Source organism: Oryctolagus cuniculus, chromosome 1 (assembly GCF_051225735.1).
Source record: "Oryctolagus cuniculus isolate XC-2025 breed Fujian yellow rabbit chromosome 1, ASM5122573v1, whole genome shotgun sequence".
NCBI lineage: Eukaryota > Metazoa > Chordata > Mammalia > Lagomorpha > Leporidae > Oryctolagus > Oryctolagus cuniculus.
In genome coordinates, this window is record NC_142867.1 from 113,585,568 (window position 1) to 113,602,971 (window position 17,404).

Here is a 17,404-nt window from a genome sequence, read left to right on the forward strand (position 1 = left end):
AAACCCATTGCAAGCTGTGGCTTACCCCGCTGCACTACAGTGCTGGCCCCAGCTATTAGTTCTTAAGGTTCCAGGAGATCATGCTGCTCTCTGCAAAGGGAGGAGGAAAGGCCCCACCTGAGCAACCTCGCCCCCACTGCCTGGCTCTTCCTCCCCCTCCTCCTCAGGGCATCATTTTTAACCAGCTCTTTTTGGAGATTTTCCCCTCTAAGCCCCGACTATGGGGTAAGATCAAGCAAAACAAAATGACAAAAATGAGTCCCCAGGACCTGATGCTGTCAGCTGCCATAGGTCTCTCCTACAGAATTTCCTATCCCTCACCCCAGGACTCAACTCATACATGTGCAAACACGCCCCCATGTCCTCCCGGACACACACACACAACAAAAGCACATCCACCTCTGCCTGCATTCTTCCTGTGTCTTCACCACACAAGGCTGGGTCCTCTTTAAGATCAGTCAGCACCATTTGTAGTCCATGTATGCTCCTGGAAAAGAAATGGACAAAGTAATAAATAAGCAATCACAAGCCAATAGGCAGATAAGATGTGCACGGAGTGGGAGCAAGCCCCTGGTATCTTGGGTGAAGTGTGTGCTCTTGGTGCCAGCCTGACCTGGATTCTAATCTCAGCCGGCTTACTTTTAATAGCCGGGTGAATTTCAGTTTTCACTGGTAAAAAATGACAATTTTGGGAGGGTTGTAACATTTTTTTAAATAAGTAAATATATTTATTTCTTTTTAAGAAATTTATTTATTTATTTGAAAGGTAGAGTTACAGAGAGGCAGAGGCAGAGGCAGAGAGAGAGATCTTCCATCTGCTGGCTCACTCCCCAGGTGGCCCCAACGTCCAGAGCTGAGCCAATCTGAAGCCAGGAACCAGGGGCTTCCTGCAGGTCTCCCACGCGGATGCAGGGGCCCACGGACTTGGGCCATCTTCTACTGCTTTCTCTGACCGTAGAGAGCTGGATCGGAAGTGGAGCAGCCAAGACTCGAACCGGTGCCCATATGGGATGCTGGCACTGCAGACAGCGGCTTTACCCACTATGCCACAGTGCCAGCCAGAGTTGTAACATTTTTAAATAGCGCACTGGAATGGGTGTACCTAGAAGGTGCTCAGTGGACAGAAGCTGATGTTTCTGCATTGGTGTGGGCAGTTCAGGGTGCCACGGGCCTTGTGAAGGGTGGACTGCAAGCATCCTGATGTACAGCAGCCTGAGAGCTCATTAGACTGCAGCCTAGGCCTCCCTTCCTACAGCTCTCTCATAGTACGGAGGAGGCCCCTGAAGCGTGAGGCAGAAAGTGACTTGATCAGGATGGCCCAGCACACCAGGGCCCCAGCAGGCCAGGATTCCAGTGTGGCTGGTGAGGTTCTGCCCGGCTCCTTCCTGTGAACTGCCCAGCCCCTGCTCTGACCTGGCTCCTTTTCATGCCGATGTGACAACCCTAGTCCTGTTTCTCACCGGGGATGAACCCTCAATGCACAGGCAGGAACCAGAGACAGATGAGCTGAGCTTCTGGGGAGGCCCAGACCAAGCAGCATCCCTGTCGCCATGGCAACCCCAGCTTGGTCGGGGAGGACCTGCTCCTCCGGCACCCCCTCCCATCCACGCAGCCGACGTGACACGTGCGCCAAGGTCACGTGTTGTTGTTGGGCAGAGAGAGCTGCTTCCGGGTCAATGCAGGACACTGGGCTCCGGCGGCCGGATTGGGGGACGAGGTGAAGAGGAGCCGGGCCAGGGCCGGCTGGGGACCAGGCCGGAGGCTGAGCGGCGGCGGCGGCGGCGGCCGGGAGGGGGGAGGAGAGGCGCAGCCGGAGGCGCCGCCGCAGCAGCTCCCCCGCCTCCCGGGCTGAGGGGTGAGTGGAGCCCGGGCCCGCCGGCTCTGCCGGGTTGTCGAGGCCCGAGGCGCTCCCCTCCGGAACCGAGGGCCGCTCCTGTGGGGCGCCGGGAGACGAGGCTCGGGGAAGGAGTTGGGGCGAGACGGGGGTCTGCCTGCAGCGGCTGCGGGGCTGAGAGGCCTGACCCGGGCTGGACGGAGGACGGGGCCTGGCCGGGTCGGGGCGGAGCGGGGAGGGCCCTGGCTTGGGAGAGGGGGGCTGGTTCCAGCTTGGAGGGGGCCCTGCAGGGACGCCTGGCCGAGCTCCTGGGAGAATCTAGGCTTCTCACCGTGACCCCGAGGCGGCGGGATGGGACGGCGCCCAGTGGCCGAGAGGAGATGGAGACATGTCGGGGGCTGCAGGGCAACTAGGAAAGTTGTATCCAAAAAGGAAGAACCTACCCCTGGGAGGTTTGGTGGGGGAAAGAGCGGGCGGTCGCGGGGCCTGGGGTACTCGGCCTGCCCCTTCCCGGAGCTGGTCATCAAAGGAGGTGCTGAGAATTGCCCGAGTTAACGGACGGGGTGGGAGTCGGATGGGGCCGGCGGGAGGGTGCCCTGTCCTTGGGATCCTGGGGGTAGGGAGGATCTGTGTGGAGCCTCTCTGCGGAGAATGGGGGTACAGAGCGCTAGCCCTGAACCAGGAAGACGACCCGGGAGTTGGGGAAGGGGCGAGGTGGCCCACTGCCTTCCGTTGGGACTCCGAGGTGGTAGTTGAGGAAAGTTGCTTGGAAGAGTTGAACTGTTGACAGCCGGTGTGGGAGGGAGGAGCTGTACGCTGTAGGTTGCTAAGCTACAGAGAACTTGCAGGCACCGCCCAGGGCTGTCTGGGGGAAGCTGGCAAGACTTCCAGGTCCAAGTACAGGCTTGGCTGGGGCTTGTCCGCTCTGCTTTGTATGCTCCCTGGAGCTCCTAGGTCAGTGTCCAGGGCTCCATCTTGAGCAGGAAGAGAAGTGGGTGCTGAGGCATTAGCTCTCTGCGGTAACAGCTCTCATTTTTCTTTTCTTTCTTTTTTTTTTTTTTAAATCGGCCTCACAGAAGTACGTCTTGCATTATGATCTGGTACACACCTACATGTGAATGAATGAAAAGTTTCACAGAGCAATATTTACCCCTTATTCCCTGTGATGCATTATGAGAATTTGTTACATTCCTTTCTCTTCATTAAAAAATGATGACAGAAATTCACCCCATTGATTTATGGGTAACAACTTGCAGTTTGAAAAACACAGTTGCTGAGACACATTTCTTGGGCTTCCATCAGCATCCTTATATTGTAAGCTTTTAGAGGGCAAGGGTGATTCTAAGAAGATGGATTTTTTTGAGGGGGCAGGACAGCCAGGTGCCAATGACTGATCAGTTGTTTAGGTGCTTGTAATGTAGAGCACATTTGACCCATGTTTTTTGAAGTACCAAATCTTAATCTGTGGTCTATTAATGTGGCCTGATCATTTGACAAAATTGTGTGTGTGTGTTTTAATTTTCCCTATCCTTTGCTTTAAGAAATATGAGAGGCCTAGTTTCATTTAGTTGCTGTATCACTACAACATAGTTAAGGAAATTTTATTTTACTCTTCCAGTGTTCTAAGGATACACTGATTTGCTTTTCTGATATTTAAAAACATTGCAAAGTCTTCTTACTCCAGTAATTACAGTATAGCATACCTTTTGCAACATCAGTGGGGTTAGAAGGTTCATGGCTTTACTGTATAATCTAAACCTAAGTATAACTTTAAGTAAATTAAGGTCTTAACTTCCTCTATGAAAACAGTGTTTTAATCTATTTATACAATGGGGGATATGCTTAGAAAAATCACATTAACTCCTAAAAAATATCAGTGAGTATTGGTGACTAGTAAGTGGTTCCATGTGTTGCCATATTAAAGTGTTTTTGAAAAGTTGTCACATAGCCTATTGCTTGAGGACATTGAGTATCAAGTGATGTTGCCTAATTTCAGTAGGTAAATGTATAGGATAGGTATTTAAGACCAGCTTAATAGTGTTACATTTTGTGTAGGACGAGTTCGTATTATTAGGAACACAGAATTCAAAGGCACAGTCATCAGGAAAGTATTGCCCAAATGGGACTTCATCAGTGGGCTCCCATTCTTGATTGGATGCCGTTTGAGAGCATTCTATCACCTTCAATCTGTGTGTGTTACATAATGTGTGCTTCTTGCCTTTAACCACTTATTGACTATGTCTTGGTTACAGATGAGAGGGGCTGTGTTGTCTTGTGTCAGCCATCCTTTAAAAATTACCTCTTTTATTCAGGTGAATATTATTTGTTTTGGAATATTTAGCTTGAAAGAATGTTTAAAGAAGATTTCCCTTTGTGGTAGGTGTTTGGAACATTAAGGAAGATGTTCATTAATTTCATTTTTCTGGGAATTATGTATGCTTGTCAATAAACAATTGTGGAGAACTTACCCTGAGTGATTATGTGTGCTTTTTTATAGTTTTCAATTCTCCTCTTGACCCTCAGACTATTTACGTGTGTCTACCTGTACCAGGCTGTTTTCTCCTGGTAATGTTTGCTTCCAAACTGCTGTGGGTTTGGAAATCTAATACTTGGATTCGTTAGAATTTTGTGTAAAATGAGATTGTGACCTCTGAATATATGTTTACTTTCTTTTTCTTTTCTTAGTGTATGAACTGTGTGACATGTATTTTGACTGCTCAGAGGCCTATTTACTGATCTCTTGGTCCTGGACTGTGGTTTAAATAAGTTTGCTATATATTTTGGGCTTAGTCATCTGTATAAAGAAAAAGTTCTAAGAAGTAATGTGAAACGAATTGTGAGATAGTTTATTTTCATTTTTAAAAGCTTTTTATTGCAGACTGGTCTTACGTTTACAAAACAAAAGCTGTAGTACAAAGAGTTTCTATATATGCTCCACACCCAGCTTCCCCTGTTAACATCTTTTATTAGTATGATATATTCGTTACATAAACTATACACAGCTTCCCCTGTTGTTAACATCTCATGTTAGTACATTTGTCACAATTAATGAACCACACCCAGCTTCCCCTATTTTTTAATCTAAACCTCTTCTATCCCTCCCACTCCTTCCAGCCTCTAGAAATCAATATTCTCTGTTAAGATTGAATTTTTTTAGCTCCTACATATACAATATTTATCTCTCTGTCTGACTTCCTTCACCTACCATGGTGTCTTCTGGTTCCATCCAGTTTGCTGCAAATGACAGGGTTTCATTATATTTTCATGGCTGAATAGTATTCCATTGTGTACATATACTACATTTTCTTCACCCATTCATCTAATGATGGACAGCTTGGTTGGTTCCATATGTTGGCTACTGTGAACTGTGCTGTGATAAGTGTAGTAGAGCACAATTTGGATTTAAAGGGTAAAGAAACCATTTAGTTGTGATTGTTATATTTGCCCTATAAACAAGTAGTCATTAAGATTTACCATTCCTCCCTTTTTAGGCTTTTATTTCTCTGGGATTGGAATGTCACTAGGCTAACTGTACCCGTTGTCTGTTATTCTAGTTCCAGATGGTCTCACGTAGTTTCATGAAAGAACTCTTCAAGAAATGTTGCTGTGATTGTTTTATTTACCTCCCCCCGCAAAAATTAGCTGCTGTCCAGTGCCAGTAGTGATTAAAGCCCATACTATTAAGTTTGCCATTCAGGATCAACTGCAGCCTTTCTCTACCTATTTCGTAACATTACCTTTCTATCCCCAAATGCTGGTCCTCTTCATGCTGAGGCCTGTACTCCTTACACGTGCTTCTGTGTGCAGCATTCTCCCTTCAAGTGTTTGCACAAAGTGTGCTCCCTTCCTTTATGAAATCTCATTCATCCTGGTTCATCTCAGATGGCCTCTCTTCTGCGAAGTCCTTTTTGCTTGACTTGTCTCTACTGCTTTTCCTATGTTGCCCCGTATTGTGTGTTCACCTCATTCTTACTCCTTTTATATGGTAAGTTTGTCAAGAATAGGACACTCAGATATCACAGGGTCTCTCAGTGTGATTCATAGACCGAGTGAATCAGACTTGACTGAATTTAGGGTTAAAAATGGAGACCCCTGAATCCTACCCTGGACTTAGTGAATTGGAATCTCTGGTAGAGTTTAGGAAGCTGCATTTTAACAAGCTGCTCAGGTGCTGCTTCTGTGCAGTAAAATTTCAAAATCACTGATCTAGCATGATGCTTTAAATTATAGTCGATACACACAAGTCATTTTTGAGTCAATAACGTAAATGAATTGAACAATATCACGTAGCTCAGCAGATTGGTTGAATTTTAGAACTTTGACTCAGGCTAGGTTTGAATTTTGGCCCTGTCATTCGCTAACCATCTGGCCATAAGCTGTCTTAGCTTAGTTTTATGATCTGGAAAGTAGGTGAATAGTATGTAAGAGTGTTGTGAGAATTCAGTGAAATAATATGTGGAAAACAACAGTGCATGCCACATAGCAAACTCTCAATAAATGGTTTATATGCTATTATGATGAAGAGTAGCACAACAGTGGTCATCATAGTACAGGCTGAACATCCCTTATCCAGAAGTCCAGCATCTGAAGTGCTCCAGAATTCAGAAGTTTTTGAGCATGGATGTGATAGCACAAGTGGAAAATTTCACATTTGATGTCCTGTGATAGATGGCAAGTCATTGCAGGTGCACTTAAAATACTGTATAAAATTGCCTTCAGGTTATGTTTCTAAGGTAGATATGAGGGTAACATAAGTGAATATTGCATTTAGACTCATGTCCCCACCCCAAGATACCTCATGTTTATGCAAATATTCTAAAATCAAAAAACCTTGAAAGCCAAAAATAGTTCTGGCCTCACAGGCATTTTGAATAAGGGACACTTACCATGGAATGAAACATAGTTGTGAGAATTAGTTCCAGCTCAGTCATTGTTAATAAACAAATTGTTCATGCCATTTCAAGAATTTAGGTTTAAAATATTATTTTCCATTTTAGGTTAACAGATTGTGGACTTATATGCTATTTAAAGGCATAAAGGTATTTTGCCTCTTAAGAAGAATTGTTATCAAATTAGCATGTTAAATTTTTCTCCCTTTATTTCCCTGCTTCCTAAAGAATAAAGTGCAAACTTTTGGAACAGGCAACTTAACCCCTTACTTTCTGGCCCTACTAGTCCCTCTCTATCTCCGAACCCTCCTCCCCTACAGGCTGTGTGCCAGCTACACTACATTTCTTGCTGAATCTTGTGTCTCTTCTCTTACTCAGGCTTTCCCCTTCTTTTTCATCTAGGACATTTCTGCTGCTTCCTCTAAGACTTTGTAACCAGCCTCTGTAAAGAAGAGAGACGCTCCCTCGGTTTCTCTAAACGCCTTGCCCATCCTTCCCATGCTTGTAGTCCTGGATTTAGTACCAGGATTTGGTCCTGGGCTGTGTTCCTGGCACATTGTCTGCAGTTACCTCTGCCAGCAGGGGAGGACGTTTGTCATCTGATTCATATCAGTTCATCGTTTTTCTCTTATTTCCCTACTTTCAGCTTTCACAAAAATAGCCACACTTTCTTGACCACCTACTACATGCCAGGCACTTACTTTTTAACCTGTGCATTTTTATTTGAGATGCAGAGACGGAGAGCTCCCATCTGACAGGTTACTCCCCACACGCCCACAAGGGCTGCCGCCAGAAGCTAGGACCTCAGTCCAGGTCTGCTATGTGACGGGACCCAACTGCTGGAGCTCACACCTGCTGTCTCCCAGGTGCTGCACCAGCAGAAGGTGACAGTGGGAGCTGAAACAGGGACTTCAACCTAGGCACTCTCGCATGGGATGTGGCTGTCCCAAAGGGATGTCTTAACCACTAGACAGATGCTCCCCACCAAACCTAAGCTCATGCAGGCACTTAACTGGATACTTTTTATTTCATTTAATCTTCACAGTAACCCCAAGAAATAGCTATTGTATACAGTCATACACTGCACAACGTATTGGTCAAGTATTGATTGCATATATGATGATGGCCCATTGTATTATCTAGTGACACTGGAGCCATCTCAGTGTGTGTAAGTGCACACTTGGGTTCAGACACATTTCTCAGAAGACATTCCCTTTGTTAAGCGAAGCATGACTGTACCTTTGTGCTACAAACGCAGGGGCAGGGGTAGAGAGGTAAGGGACCCCCCCAAAGGGCACAGCAGTTGAAACTGAACTCAGAGCCAACTGAAGCTCATGCTTTACTCACAGTGCTCTTCTTCTAACAGCACGAGATTTAATGAGGTGACATATTTCCAAAACTCAGGATCTTGTCATTGTGTGAAACATTCGTTAATCATCCTTAAGAAGGTGTCCCTAACAAGTACTGTTTTGAGGCACATGGTTTAATCCAAAATTGCTCTTAGAAGAATGTTTTTCCAGTGGTTCTGCAAAATTTTTCTTTCTTCCACATTGCCATAGTCCTCACTGGTATATTTTGATTTTCATTTCACTGTCAGAATATATTACTTCATGCCTATTTAAAATAAAATTCACTTTTCCATTCATCCAACAAAATGTGTGGAAGAAAGAAATTAGAAGGTAAATTTGTTTTGGTGGGCAAAAATTGTAATCCATGCATACATTTTTTTTCTTACTATGTTTCTCCATGAGCTAGAGAGAGGAGGAAGTGACACCGAGTGGTTGGTCATGGCAGTGTGCTTTTGATGGGGTGAGGAGAGGCAGGGTTTTGGAGAAGTGACATTCATGTGTACACTTGAGAGCCGGGAGAGGCCAGTCTGACCAGTGTAAAGGCTGCCGGGCGGGCCAGGTGAGGTTGGGAAATTTGAGAAGCTGGAAGCCAGCAGGCAGAAGCCTTGTGGGCTGCGAAGAGTGGAAGGAGGTGGGGCTCGTGAGGTGAGCAAAGATTGGTGTACAAGCATCCTTGAAGACTAGAAAAAAGAGCTTGAATTTTGGGGTGGGGGTTTGGTGGTTACGGTGGTGCTTGGTACACCCTCATCCCATACTGGAGTGCTGGCGTTGAAGTCCCAGCTCTTCTTCCGATTCCAGCTTCCTGCTAATGTGCACCCCGGAAGGCCACTTAGTGGCTCAAGTACTTAGGTCTCTGACACCCATGTGGGAGAACTGGATTGACTTCCCAGCTTCTGTCTTGTTGGTAGCATTTAGGATTGAATGAGTGGGTAGTAGATACCTCTCTCTCTGTGTCTCTGCCTTTCATATGAAATAAAATATAAATAAATAATTAAGAGACTGGATTTTATTTTAGGTGGGAAAGGAACCCATTGCCAAGTTTAAAGGACATAATTTGACATTTTGAAAAGACCACTTGACTGCTTGTGGAGAGTGAATTGTGCAGAAGTCAGAAGAGACGAGGGCAGGAGCTACTGCATCCTAGTGGGAGATTGATGATGGCTTGAGCTAGTGTTGCAAGCAGAGAAGGAAAGAACAGGTCAGGTGTGGGACATTTTGGATGTGGTGTTGCTAGGTCTTGCTGATTAATTACACGGGGGTGGGAGAGGAAGAAGAAAGTCAAAAGCAGCTTCTGAGATGGGATGAGGAGCAGATTTGAAGAGGGAATTAAAATTCAGCCCTTGAGTGCTTCTTGATCATACACCTCCATTCACCAAGAATATCATTGTTCTGAATTTTGTATTTAATATTTTCTGTGTTTCCTTTACAGTTTTTATCATATATGTCTGTGACCCTGAATGATAAGATGATTAAGTTTCTATGTTTTTGAATTTTGTGTAAATGGAATTCTACTGAATATATTCTTAGGATTAGTCAGTTTACCTATTCAACACTGGTTTTTAAAAGTCACTTGTATTGATAAGGAAGCAGGCATAATGAAGTATCAATTGTTAATTTCAAATGCTGTTATTTTTATTTTGTGAATATATTATAATATATCCAATTGCTTGTTCTTAGATGTAAGGGCTCCCCCCACCAGGAATTTTACAATTTCAAACAGTGCTGTTGTTATGGACTTTCTTATACTTGTCTCCTGGTGCCCATGTCCAAGTTCCTGTGGAGCTTACTCTGAGGAGTGCAGCTGCTGGATCATAGGGTATGTGCATCCTCACCTTCCTAGACAGCGACGAATTGTTTTCCAAGGCACTTGTACCAATTTATACTCCCACTAACAATGTGAGAGTTCCCATTCCATTTTTCCCAACACTTGATATTGTCAGTTTCTAGGTTTTGCTAACTTATATGAAATGGTATCTTGTTGAGATTTTAATTTTTGTCTTCCTGTTATTGAACTTGAGTATCTTTTACATGTATTTCTTAGCCATTTGAGTTTATTCTTCTGTCAAATACGTGTTCTTGTCTTTCTATAGGGTTGTTTACCTCTTTATTGTTTGAAGAATTCTTTGTGTGAGTTACATGAATTGCAAAGATTCTTTATTTTTCTCCAGTTTCTGGCTTGTCTTTTTATGTTTTTATGTCTTTTGATGATCAAAGTTTTTCCATTTTATTGACTAACTTTTACTTTGTGTATTTCTTTAATGTTTTGTTTGTGAAATAGTTCCCTAAATCAAGATCATAAAGCTCTTCTCTTATTAGAAGAAATAACTGTTTTCTTCTCAAGGGAATAAATTTCGCTTTCACATTTTATCTAGAGTTGAAATTTTTTCTGTTGTGAAGTGAAGGTTCACTTTCATTTTCCCCAGATTGCTATTCACTGTCCCTGCATCAATTATTGAATAGTTGAAGCTTTTCTTACTGATATTTATGCCAGTTCCTGCCAGATTTACATAGGCGTGTTTCTGGGCTCTGTTTTCTGTTCTGTTGGTCTCTTTTTCTCCCCAGAGTTGTCTTTTTTATTTTTTTTAACAAAGCGCAGTAAATTTTTGTTATTCTCCATATTTTTATGTAAAGTTGCCATGAACACTGAATTAATGAATATTGAACCATTGTTCCTAGGGGAAATATAGAAGTCGCTTCCAGTGAGCCTATGACATAACATTTTCATCAAATGATCAACTTTAAGCTTGTTTTATATGTGTTTCTGTTTCAGGATACTTTACTTAATATATATTATTGATTCATTAACACTGAATTTACTGTGAACAGTAGTCTAATTCATGCCTGAATGAAGCCATCTCACTCATGTATTTTCTCTGTAAGGCACATCACAGCTTCCTTGTGCTTCAGGAACACTAGATTGTATTTTTGCACTACTCTTGGGAGCCATTTTAAATAGTGACATCCCAAGAAGCATACAAAATGTCAGAGACAGCACTAAATAGACCACCCAGAGGACACTTGTGTACAGTACGAGAGCTGACACAAGGGAGCGGAGGGTTGCCTCGTTCTGCTGCAGGTGGGCACATGCGCACTGGGCAAGTCACATTGTTCTGGTTGCTCTGTGTGTAACTGCAAGTGACCACAGCAATGCTACCAGTGTTGATTTGTGGGGTTAGAAATAAATATGTGTTTTCATGAATTTGTTGAAAACCCCTTATGTATGCGTGGATTTTAATTTTAGCATATAGAGGAGTTTGCAAATATGGAATGCATAATGAATGAGGCTTGACCTATGAAATATTGAAAGGCGGTTTGTTATGAAAACATTAGCTTTTGCACTTTCTCTTCTTTGTCATACTTAGTCACATATCATTTTAACATTTTTATTTTGAGAGAATAGTGCAGTAACTCCTTCAAATACTAAATGTTCTGATTGACAGATGCCATTATCTCTGTCAAGAGACTTCTTTCTTAGAATACTTTTACACAGGGTACTTCAAAGAGTTTGTAGAAAATGGAATTAAAAGATAAGGGTTTTTTTGGTGCAAAAGAAGTTCATGAAAATGCATATTATACAAAACTATGCAGAGGTTTCAATTGTTTTGCACTTACATAAAATTTTAATTCCATTCTCCACAAACTTTTTGAAATATACTTATATTTTTAATCATGGTACTGTTATGTTAGTGTAATTCATAGGTAAATGTTTGAAAGCAGTAATTTTAGGAAAGAATTGCAGCTCTTGAAATGTTTAAAACCAGGTATAAATTATTAAACCTTTATTATTATGATTCATATGAGGATTATATTTTCTTATAGTCATTACTGATATGTTCAAAGTATAAGTTTTGTGAAGCCAGATATCCTCTAGAGGTTGAAGTTTGAAGATCAACTCTTAGTTCCTCATTCAGTTAGTGATATTTCTCCTTATAAACATTGGTAAAGGATTCCAGCAACAACAGCAAAAAGATTTATACATCACAAATCTAATCTTCCAATAAATGCATTAGTTGAGAATTAGCTGTTTTTTCCCCTTACTCATGGTTTAAGATCCTCAAGTGAATTAATTACATTAATTTGATAAGGCCATTAACAGCAAGAACCAGAAATTTTGGACTTGATATAAATTGTTTTTAGCATAGAATATACTCCTTTATTTAAAAAAAACTTCATAAAATACAAATTAAATAAAACTTACCATTTTAACTTTTTTTAAAAAGATTATTTAATTGAGAGGAGAAAGAGATAGAGTACTCCCAAGTGGTTCACTCCCTAAATACCCAAATTGGGAGCTTGGAACTCAATCCAGGTCTCTCCTGTGGGTGATAAGAACCTAATCACATGATCATTACTGCTGCCTTCCAGAATCTGCAGGAAGCAGGAAGCAGGAGTCTGGAGCCAGAGCTGGTTACTGAACCCAGGTACTCCAGTATGGGACATGTGCCACTTAGCCAGCATTCTGACTCTGAGGCTCCATGCTTGCCTCTTTTTAAACATTTCATCTTAGCCAAAAGGCCAATAAGTGATCATTCCCATTTTTAAGTGTACAGTTGAGTGGCATTAAGTACATTTGTATTGTTATGTAAGCATTGCCACCATCTACCTCCAGAACTTTTTCATTTTTACAAACTATAACTCTGTACTCATTCGTCAGTAACTCCTCATTCCCCACTCCCCCTAACTCCTGACAACCAGATACTATACCATTATTTCTCAGCCTTTTGGCTAAGATCAAGTGTAGCCTGCTACACCACATACCAGCCCGTATAAGTAGATCTTTAAAAAAATTGTTTTCCATCCTATGTAGAACTTACATATTATGAAAAGACTATACATGAATTTCAAAGGTGTTTTGCACCAAAATAAAACTCATCCTTTTCATTCTATTTTTTCATGAGCTTTTTAAAGTACCCTCATATGCAGCACATTTTGTTTATCCACTCACCCACTGATGGTTACCTGGTTGGTTTCCACCTTTTGGCTGTTGTGAATCACGTTGGCATTGATCATGGGTCTACACATACCTGTTCCACTCCTTGCTTCCAGTTCTTTTGGGTATATAGCCAGAAGAAGAATTGCTGAATCATATGGCAGTTCTGTGTATGAATGTTTGAGGAACTGCCAGGCCATTTTCCAAACCAGCTAAACCATTTTACATTCTTAGCTGCAACACACAAATATTCAAATCTTTAGTTGTGCCTGTTGTTCTGAAATAGGGCATTAATCGTTAACTCTTGCATATGGGTTGTAAGGTAGTGTTGGGATATAAAAATCATATATTCAGTATTAAATCTGTTGTGGCTGTTGTTTTTATAGAGAATTTGACGTGGTAGAGGAGCAGGTATTTCTACTATTAGTTCTTTGCTGTATGTCACCTCTTTAGGAACCCCATGGAGTAGGCATAATTGTGTATCCAAGCTGTAGCTATGGAACGGAACTTTTTAATTAACTACTCTGATTTCAGAATGTATTAATAAATCTGATTTTCATATAAAATGTATGTGATATGCACAATCAGAAGTGACTAGAAAACCTTACATTAGCACCTTTTCTGGGTGCCAATCTTGTGCAAAAAGTTCCAGTGTGTGATAGGCACAAAGCAGCATTAGGATATGGTTCTTACCTTCAGGACCTGTGGGCTCTGAGATCACAAGAACACCTGAAAATCACATCACTGTGTATGAACTGAATAAAAATGTTATAAAGGATAGAAATGAATGCCGATATGTAACAAATTAATTGCACACTGAATATTTTAGGTAACAGGTATTGTGGGCTTAGCTCAAAGGAAATATCATGGTCACAAGAGATACCTGAAAAGGTATTATCTCTGAAGTCTGTTTTGAGTCGAGTGTTGAATGATATGTAACATTTAGACAGGTAGTGAGGTGTGGGCAAGATCATCCAGTTAAAGAGGGGTAGCATTGTAAGTGTCAGACATGATTGTGCCGACTCATTAATTGGCATTAATTAGCCTACTCCTGGGAAGTAAGTGCCTTCCATGAGTCAGGCACTGTGCTAAACATTTTTTTAACTATGTTCTTTATTCATTTTTTCAGCAACCCAGTGAGCTAGGAATTAGGGACCATCTATTACCCCTTCCTGTGGATGAGGGTATGGGAACTTGGCGAATGTCAGTGACTTTTCCACAGAGTCCTGGTCAGTCATGGTTTACATCCAGCAGGTGTAGTTGCAGACTCAGCACTTAGTACATCAGGCAAAATTGCTGTGGCTCTAAGTGTGAAAGGGGCTAGTGAAAAAATTGTAACTGGCCTGTAAAGTTCTGAAACCTCTCTGTGTGGCTAATGTTAGACATTCTGGCAGCCTGTGGATATGAGCCAGAGTGGTTTATGAACTCCTGTAGAAGGCTGCGGAGTAATGAACTAGTATCTGTTGCCAATGAGGCCTCGCCTCTACATGATGGCTTCTGTAGAGCAGAGATAATGGAGGTAATCTATTCTGAAAACAACTAAATAATGACCTTAAACTTGTGTGCTCACAGCTGAAACAACATGTGCATATACAGTTTTCTTCTGATGAAACCCAATCCATTCAAGGAAAAAACAAACACTGCTTTTGGAAGGATGGAGAAGTTGAAAATAATTCTTTCCCCTTTGTTGACTTGGCCAGTTAGTTCTGCTGTTTATATTTATTTATTTTTTTGGTCCAGCTACTTCGTGTGTTCATAAGAGATATTTTGGCTGTAATGGTTTCATACATTTTAATACTTGTTAAGTTACATTTCTGTGTGGTGCTGTATACTGTTGACATGAAGTACTTCTTTTTTAAGAGAGACAACATGGCTCAACAGATTAGGGCCACAGAAAGTATGACTTAGCACGATGGGGCACCGAAACATGAGCAAGTCCCCGCAGTTTCCTGGTCTGTAAGCAGAGATAAGTATTAGTTTGTCGTTTTCAGAGAGTGGTAGTAGAAAATACTTGGCTTTACAATGATTGTTAATCTCAGTGTGGAACGTTTGGTCTGGGAACAAGGGTGACTATCTCCTCCTGCTTTGAGTAAGTGCCACGGTAAAGGCTTGCAGTTTTCCCGGCTAGAATCTGGGCCAAGTGAAAGGTAAGGGTGGATGTGATTTTGTTTGTGAAGGAGCTGGATGTGTGTAGTGGGTGGTGAGGGTGAATTCTCCTTGAACCTGTTGAAGTGAAAGGTGTTGCGGATGTTAAACCATTTTTATTGTTGTGGTTGTGGAAAGTATTTTTGTTCTGTATTCAAAAGCCTAATGTGATGGAGATGCAGACAATTTGGTTAAGCCAACATTTTTGGACAAATAGTGGGTATGGAAATCAAGGAAGAAGTGTTTAGAAATATTTTCAAAGAAACAATTCAGTCTAAATAGCAATGTTTTCTTAATGTTCTCTCAAATTTCTCATCAAAATCATAAATTTCTTGGGCTGGTGCATTTGGATCCGAAACACTCCGTGAATTGCAAGCCTGCGAGCCAGTCGTGTCTGCTGGTGTGCAGCTGGAGAGGAGAAAACTTTGTCTCTTTGTCTGACATCAGCTGGGCTTTGTATGCAGCGCCTCTCCTTACTGAGTGTATTGATGGTCCTGAAGCCGTACTTTTCACTGATAACACAGTCACGGTTTTACACATCTTTAGTGTCACTAATGCGGTGAAATGAAGAATTTTGGATGAGAATTTAGTGTTTGTGGTGTTATGATAAGAAAGTGGGTAGCACTTCCTGACTTAGTAGCATAATTCAGAGAATGACTAGGAAACTAAATTCACATTTCATTTGGCGGTGTTGGATTTTTTTAAAAACTTACTTGAGAGGCAGAGAGAGAAAGGGCTGGTTTACTTTTCAGATGTCCCTCATGGCCAACCCACAAAGGACTGGGCTGAAGCTGAAAGCTAGGAACACAATCCAGGTCTCCCATGTGGGTAGCAGTACTCAGTTTTGTAAGCTATCACTTCTGCCTCCTGGAGTCTGCAATAGTAGGAAACTGGACTCGGGAGCCAGAATTGAAAGTCAAACACAGGTACTCAAAATGAGACATGGACATCTTAACCAGTGTCATAACCGTTAGGCCAAATTACTGCCCCAGATTTTTTGTTTGTTTTAATTTACCAAAAAAGTTGCTGTGCTATATTGTATTTTTATTTTATTGTTAAAGATTTACTTTTTATTTGAAAATCAGAGTTACAGAGAGAGAGAGAAAGTGAGCTTCCATCTGCTGGTTCACTCCCCAAATAGCTGTAATGACTGGAGCAGGGCCAGTCTGAAGCCAGGAGCCAGGAGCTTCATCTGGGTCTCCTATGTGCGTACAGGGGCCCAGGCACATTAGCAGGGAGCTGGATTGGAAGTGGAGTAGCCAGGACTCCAGCCGGTGCCCATATGAGATGCTGGCATCACAGGCAGTGGCTTTACCTGTTATACCACAACACCAGCCCCAGTGTTATTATACTTGATTGTGGTGTAGCATGCAGTTGAGAAACAGAGCCTGAGAAATAGTGTGGTTCCTAGTAGGGTATGAAATCATAGCGGCATGGTGTGTTGTGATAATGGATTTATCAGCTACACTCAAGTTTTGCACTTGGAATGCTAGCAGTTGAGGTAGTGAGTTAACTATAGTTCTAAGACTAGTTCTAAAAGTTTATTCTAATTAGTTTATTTTCCTTTTTGTCCAAATGGGGCATAATGCTTAGGGATAGCACTGATATAGAACTTCATGTATATATACTTTAGGATAGATTAAATTAGACGTGCCATTGAGAATGAGGCCACCCTGCCCAGTCTCATTACACTGTCTTGGACGATGGCTTGAAGTGTTTCTATAGGAAGAAATGACTGTCTTTTGTGACATCGGCTCAAAAGCTTATTAGTGGAATACTTGAAAAACCTTAAAAATGGTTATATGAATATATATTTATTGACACTGAAAGTTTTTCATAAGCTACTTAGCAAAAAATCAGGTTATAAAACTATATATCTAAAAGTAATTTAATCTTTCTGCTAAAATACATACTCATATATCTACATAGCATAGAAAAATGGTCTGGAAAGATATACACCATAAGGTGCATCCACAGGCCTAATCTACTTGCTAAATCTGTCACTGAAGTCTCTTGGTATGGCCATGGCTGTAAATACACTTCAGATATGAAAAGCGGTTGGTCACAGTTATTTACATCTTAAGCGTAGCTAATAAAAAAAGGATACCACATGGTAGGGGTTACAGAATTTGCTGATGTTCTAAGTTATTTTAGACTGGGAATTTTTAAAAGTACAGAAAGAATATTGTATTTTTTAAATCAAATACTTACTAAAAAGCCTATTAATATACCTTTATTTATTGATTTATTTTATCTT

At 41.7% G+C, this 17,404-nt stretch overlaps 1 protein-coding gene across 15 annotated transcripts in view; it reads left to right on the forward strand.

Annotated features, from left to right (window-relative positions):
* The first annotated feature begins 1,599 nt into the window (after window positions 1-1,599).
* The window catches only part of TBCEL (tubulin folding cofactor E like), a 91,121-nt gene continuing 75,316 nt past the window's right edge, over window positions 1,600-17,404 (forward strand). For 2 of the 15 annotated variants that reach the window (XM_070047302.2, XM_070047310.2), the window contains exons 1-2: window positions 1,609-1,717; window positions 9,750-9,888. The gene's annotated coding sequence lies outside the window, so the exon portion shown is untranslated. Of the gene's footprint in view, window positions 1,856-9,749; window positions 9,889-14,977; window positions 15,150-17,404 lie in introns of those variants that run through there. The other 13 variants (XM_017343007.4, XM_051819437.3, XM_008260555.5 and 10 more) reach the window with 13 other exon arrangements.